The sequence below is a fragment of the Nannobrachium achirus genome, assembly GCF_963921795.1.
Source record: "Nannobrachium achirus genome assembly, chromosome: 16".
NCBI lineage: Eukaryota > Metazoa > Chordata > Actinopteri > Myctophiformes > Myctophidae > Nannobrachium > Nannobrachium achirus.
The window spans coordinates 3,678,878-3,685,390 of record NC_137823.1 but is presented as its reverse complement, the minus strand read 5'-3'; the positions used below and the strand labels follow the sequence as shown (position 1 = coordinate 3,685,390).

General features: G+C 40.7%; 1 long non-coding RNA gene across 1 annotated transcript; it reads left to right on the top strand.

Annotated features, from left to right (window-relative positions):
- Positions 1 to 774: 774 nt before the first annotated feature.
- On the top strand, positions 775 to 5,098 carry LOC308300647. Its single transcript, XR_013962848.1, has 3 exons — positions 775 to 885; positions 2,606 to 2,716; positions 4,999 to 5,098. It is a non-coding gene; the product is annotated as an uncharacterized lncRNA (long non-coding RNA).
- Positions 5,099 to 6,513: the final 1,415 nt, after the last annotated feature.

Below are 6,513 nucleotides of genomic sequence, written 5' to 3'. Positions count from 1 at the left end.
GATAATTCTCATTCTACTACTCTATACAAAATAAATACAAATAAATAAAGTAAAGGTGGAATGGCCTGACATCATCCATCACTGTCTTCATTCAAAACTGTCCTGAAAAACCACAAGGGAAGATGAATGTAATTAATTTACCCTTCTATTTTATACATATAATATTTAACAGTTTAAATCTACCTATGAAGGTGGATTCTAGCTTTCAATGGGAATGGAGTGGTTTCGTGTCATTTACGAGTTGCAAAAATGCGCTCTGTTCTCCATGAACATTAAAAAGGCAAAACAGGGGGAAAAAAACCTGTTGGAAAAAATGCATTTGCAGGAAATGTTCAGGAAAAGAGCAGTGAAAACTGAAGAGTTGAAATCTGTATGTTGATGAATTGAACTCACAATGGACCACAATGGAAACATGTGTTATCTTATACTGTACCTCGTGTTGTTTACATTTCTGACTAATAAAGTATTCAATCAATCAATCAATCAATCAATCAATCAATCAATCAATCAATCAATACACTTCAAAGCCCTATTAATTTAAGTGTCTGAGAATCTTGACAAAATGAAAAGCACAACCTTGCCCTTTTCCAGAGTTGCTCTTTGAATTCAGCAGCATTTTAGTGTTCTTGTCCTTTCAGCCACATTGTAACAAATTACTAGAAATATTATGGAACAAACCTTTCAGCCACATTGTAACAAATGACCAGAAATATCTATGGAACAAACTGACTATCATTCACATGATCATTGTATGAATATTCTTTCTGATTCCAGAAGTGTTGACCACAGAGCGGAGTCTCCAACACCCAGCTGTGTGTCTATGAAGAGTGACTGGTCTATGGACATACCTCCTGTCTTCAGTGAACCTGGACCTCCACACACACAGTATGTCAATCCTCCTGAGCTTCTTAACTCATTTAGTGCCTATCCCGAACATGTTCGGGATATTTTCAGTCCAATACAATTTTTTTTTTATTAATTGACTTACCCTGAGCTGCTTGTATAGTCGTGGGTGGTCCTGGCTCGTCCTACGCTAGCCAGCTAGCCATTTTACATGGTCCGACGATATATTCCATTAAAAATGGTTTAAAATACATTTTTGAGACCCCCAATGTTCACCAAATGTTCAGCGCCGCTTCCGGAACGTAGTCCAGTGTGCCTATCCCGAACATGTTCGGGATATTTAATGAAATGAATAAAATGATCCGAGGCCTTCTGAAGCCTGGGCCTAAATGTAAAATCCAGTGGTCCAAATCCTGGGGAAGCCATGCCGGCCGTGAGCCGCGAACGTAGCCGCGAATCGCCGCCGAATCCAATGAAAAACCACATCTTTGGAGGCCCATATCTCTGGATTGTGTTTTTAGGGATGCGCGCCGAGGTTTATTTACGGCGAAATCGCCTAAAAATGATCTTTAAAATGACTAGATGGGAATAGCTATTCTGTTAGCATTAACATCCGGGACCTTTCCATGATGTGCACGAACGTGAGCACGTGCGTCACTGCAACGTGAGCCCCTGGATGCTGAAGCGCTCGCCTATGGGAGAAAGTCTGGCATTCCAACGGCGCCATCTAGGGGCTGGCACTGGAAGCGTTAAGCAGGGGTGGGCAATTCATTTTTCCATGGGGCCACATGACCAACAGAACATATTGTGAAGGGCCGGGCCAAAAGGCATTGCTCCCCGCAAGATGTGCTCCCCGCAAACTAAACACACAGCTTTACCTCCAACTACAGTGTATGCGACCGCCAGGTCACATACACAAACTTTAGAAGGCAATGGTAGCCAATCAGGAGGGAATATGGGAAATGGGACAGATCCATGTTGATGACATGACTTTAGAGATACTGTGTACCGCTTTGCGTGATTCTAGGGCAAAATCTGTAGGAGCAGTGTTCAAAAATGTGTTTTGCAAGAATGGGCCTCATGGTGGCGCTAAAAGAGGGCCACGTGAGAAATGAGGGGTGGAGGTTGTGGTTTGGCAGCCAAGGATTGTGTGTGCAAAGTTTGGCATGGATCGGGGCAACGGTGGCAGAAATATGAGTAGGGGAAAAGTGTGATGTGATGTGATGGTAAAATTAGAAAATGTATTTATTTTACAATTTGTCATTAACCCTACAAGGGCCGGTCAGACAATGCCCAGGTCTGTTCTTAAGCAATATTACACAAGAGGGTGTGTTTTATCATGATTATCAGCATGCCAGCCTTGCTGCAGGAACCAGCGAAGGCGAGTTCCACAGGCAGGGCTGAAGTGTAATATTGCAATTATACAACAGTTACCCTTAAAAAAGAATGCATCAACTTAATTTCAATGTAATTAAGATATTTGATTATTATCATTATCATCACGGGTAGAGAGCTATTTCAACCAATCAGATTGCTTCATCAGAACTACCTGTTGTATAATATACAGTATAAGTACACTCAGTGTTCCCATGTAGATCTATATGGCTCCATTGTAGTACATTTTTACTGCTTTCTACTCATATTTTATCACAATGTTTTTCCTGTTACTTCAACATGGAATTTTACTCTCTTGTAAAATGGGATTTAATAAATAGACTCTTTCATTCACATGATAATTGTATGAATATTGTTCTGATTCCAGAAGTCTTCACCGCAGAGCAGAGTCTCCAACACCCAGCTGTGTGTCTATGAAGAGTGACTGGTCTATGGGAGGACGTCCTGTCTTCAGTGAACCTGGACCTCCAGACACAAGGTAAGATCACCTACGTATATACGTGAAGTTCAACTGGAAAGTGTTTGGTTACAGATAGAGGTGTTAGAAAATACACACCTCAGTATCACAATATCAACTCTATCAATATTCAAAAACACTGTTACACCAAGAGTAGTGCTATGATGGTGTCCTCTTTGATTCCGATTTCAAGTTCGACAAACAGATAAACGCAGTAGTTAAATCCAGTTTCTTTCACCTCCGCTCCATATCAAAACTCAGCAGCCAGGCTCTTGACCGGCACCAAGAAAAGAGACCACATCACCCCCGTCCCAGCCTCCCTGCACTGGCTACCAGTCCAATTTAGAATCAAATTTAAGACTCTCCTGTTTGTATACAAAGCCCTAAATGGACTTGCCCCCGCTTATATCACTGGCCTTATAAACTACCCCCCCCCCCCCCCCACCACCAGATGGCGCCTAAGGTCAACTGACCTAGGTCTATTAGATGTCCCAACGTCGAACCTGACTCGTAGAGGTGACCGCGCCTTTTCCGTCGCTGCTCCGAAGCTTTGGAACAGCATTCCATTCCATATTAGATCTGCCCCCTCCATCGACTCTTTTAAATCCAGGCTCAAAACCCTGTTTTACTCACAAGGTTTTGAATCCCCCTGACACATTTTATCTGTTTTTATCGCATTGTTTTAGTTTACTACATTGTAATTGTTGTTATTGCTTTTATTTTTATACCTTGAGATGTTTTCTTTACTGTATTACTTGAATGATGACATTTCTGTGCAGCACTTTGGTACGATGAAAGTTGTTTTTAAATGTGCTCTATAAATAAACGTGATTTGATTTGATTTGATTTGATGGTGGAGGTTACCAGGACTGATGTTATGTGCAGAGTTTCAAAGTTTCAACCTCCTCTCCTCTCTCATTTGGAGTCAGTCACAAACAGTAGTTTAGACTACAATGTTCCTGTCAATGGTTGCTACACAACCAGTAGTTTACAATACAATGTACCTGTCAATGGTTGCTACACAACCAATAGTTTAGAATACAATGTACCTGTCAATGGTTGCTACACAACCAGTAGTTTACAATACAATGTTCTGTCAATGGTTACTACACAATGTACAATGTACCTGTCAATGGTTGCTACACAACCAGTAGTTTACTATACAATGTACCTGTCAATGGTTGCTGCACAACCAGTAGTTTACTATACAATGTACCTGTCAATGGTTGCTGCACAACCAGTAGTTTAGAGTACAATGTACCTGTCAATGGTTGCTACACAACCAGTAGTTTACAATACAATGTACATGTCAATGGTTGCTACACAACCAGTAGTTTAGAGTACAATGTACCTGTCAATGGTTGCTACACAACCAGCACTTTAGAATACAATGTACCTGTCAATGGTTGCTACACAAACAATCTGTGAAGAAAGCCAAAAGTCCTGTATCTTAATCTCCCCCTTATCTATTTCACTCAGACCCATATGTGGTGCAACACATGGTAAAATGTCACTGTTTGTTGCAGAAACCTGATTTGTTTGTATCAGTCTTCACTACATTACAGGTGATCTCAGATGCCTTGTGCCAATGAGAATCACACAGCTGTGTGATTTTCCAGACAGTTTGTCTGTGATTCTCAAATCCAACCAAACCCACACTAGAATCATGAGGGGCCTCTATTCTCCTTTTGCACAAAGTAGTGCAATGCAAGATAGAGGGCGCCAGATCCCTTTGAGTCACACCTTACCACTACTTCCTGTTCATCCACAGAGCATTGATTCTAGTCATTTTCTCCATTAGATTTCTTTTCCCTTTTTTTCAATTTGGGAAGGTAAAAAGATGAGGCAGACAAATAAAATGTATTTTGACAAGTAATAAAAGTTGAAAAAAGTGAAAAGAAAGCACTTTAATCTAATGGAGAAAACGTTGTGTAAAAGGAGTTCTGCAAATAGGAGGCGCCACAAATGTGAAAAGTAGAACCTTAGAAACACCACACCTTCCCCAGGACTGATGGTTGCAACCAGAGCAGATCTAAACAGCCCTGGGTAGGCCTTCTGGCCTGGTGGAGATATGCACTCTGCAGAGCACCCCTTATAGTTGTGTTTTAGTACTATTTATTTAACTGTTTCTGTTTGTCTTATTGATATTTCTTTCTGTTTTTATTGATTCAATGTGGAGGACCTGAAACACAAGCATGTTTGACTCTTATTCTTCTATAATGGGGCATTATGAATAAAGATTATTTAACCATAACAACCTGACCTGATAGTAATTGTAGATTTGTTTGTTTTTATGATTCCAGAAGTGTTGACTACAGAGCAGAGTCTCCAACACCCAGCTGTGTGTCTATGAAGAGTGACCGCTCTAAAGGACACAATCCCAACTTCAGTAATGAACCTGGACCTCCACACACAAGGTAAGATCACCTACGTATATCAGTGAAGTTCAACTGGAAAGTGTTTGGGTACAGATAGAGGTGTTAGAAAATACCAACACACCTCAGTATCACAATATCATCTCTATCGATATACAAAAGCAGTATTACACCAAGAGTAGTGCTATGATGGTGGAGTTTGGCTTCAGTCACAACCACTAGTTTTTAGAGTACAATGTACCCTTGTACCTATACCAGTAAGATGCCCTTACTCCACTACAATTAATTATTAACTTTACTTATTAGTTACTTTGCATGTTTGCATTATATTATTACTAGTAAGACGCCTCAGGGCGACAAGCGACCTCACCCTAAACCCAGACCAGTTACCCATATATGGAGACCCCTGGTACCCATATATGGAGATCCATGTACTGTATATGGAGATACCCTGGTACCCATATATGGAGATCCATGTACTGTATATGGAGATATGCTGTGAACATGCTTACTCAGTTATTTGTTATCTGAAAGTCCTATGGCGTCTATCACATGTGATATCATACATACACTCCCTTTTATGCCCATATACGGAGATCCCTGTTACCCATATATGGAGATCCATGTACTGCATATGGAGATATGCTGTGAACATGCTTATTCAGTTTTGACATTTATTCAGTCCTATGACATCTGATATCATACCCTTTTATGCCCATACATGGAGATCCCTGTCCTTAGAACCAGCCACACAGATATGGGCTGTTTTGGCCATCTGTCTTATATGGAGTGTGGTATGAGGCCGATGTGGCCTCCATATACGGGCATTCCCATATGAAGTCCCGTTAGATATGGGCTTAATATTGATTACATCAGGGATCTCCATATATGGGCATAAAAGGAATTCTGTTAGTGTGGTTCCCCTGACATCACAGTGATGTCAGAGCGGCAAACCCATAGATGTAAAAAAGCGTACATGGACAGACTTACGGAGACATGATGTGATGTTTCTCATTTTCATAAGTCTGTTAAAACAAAGAAAACAACACATAACCTTATAACTCAACACAAACACATCACAAAGACAGATCATCAGGTCTCCACTAAGCACAGAAATCCATCCTATCGACAGGGCTGAGGCAGTTTGTTCAGTGCAGCGATGGCTGAGGAGACTAAACTCCTGCTGAACCCAACCTTGTTCCTCTTCAGGGTTCTGATCTTCACCCTGATGAGGTGGAAGTAGAGATACAGAGGATGATCAGTGTTATTGATATAGTTATTGATACAGAGGATGATCAGTGTTATTTAGTATTGAGAATGCTAAGTTATTTCTCTACTGTCCAAAAACACAAAAGGTCAAGAATTGGGCAGAATTCCAACAATAAAGCAATGAAAAGAACAAACAGGACTTAAACATCTGGAGATTATAGGATGTTGTTACTT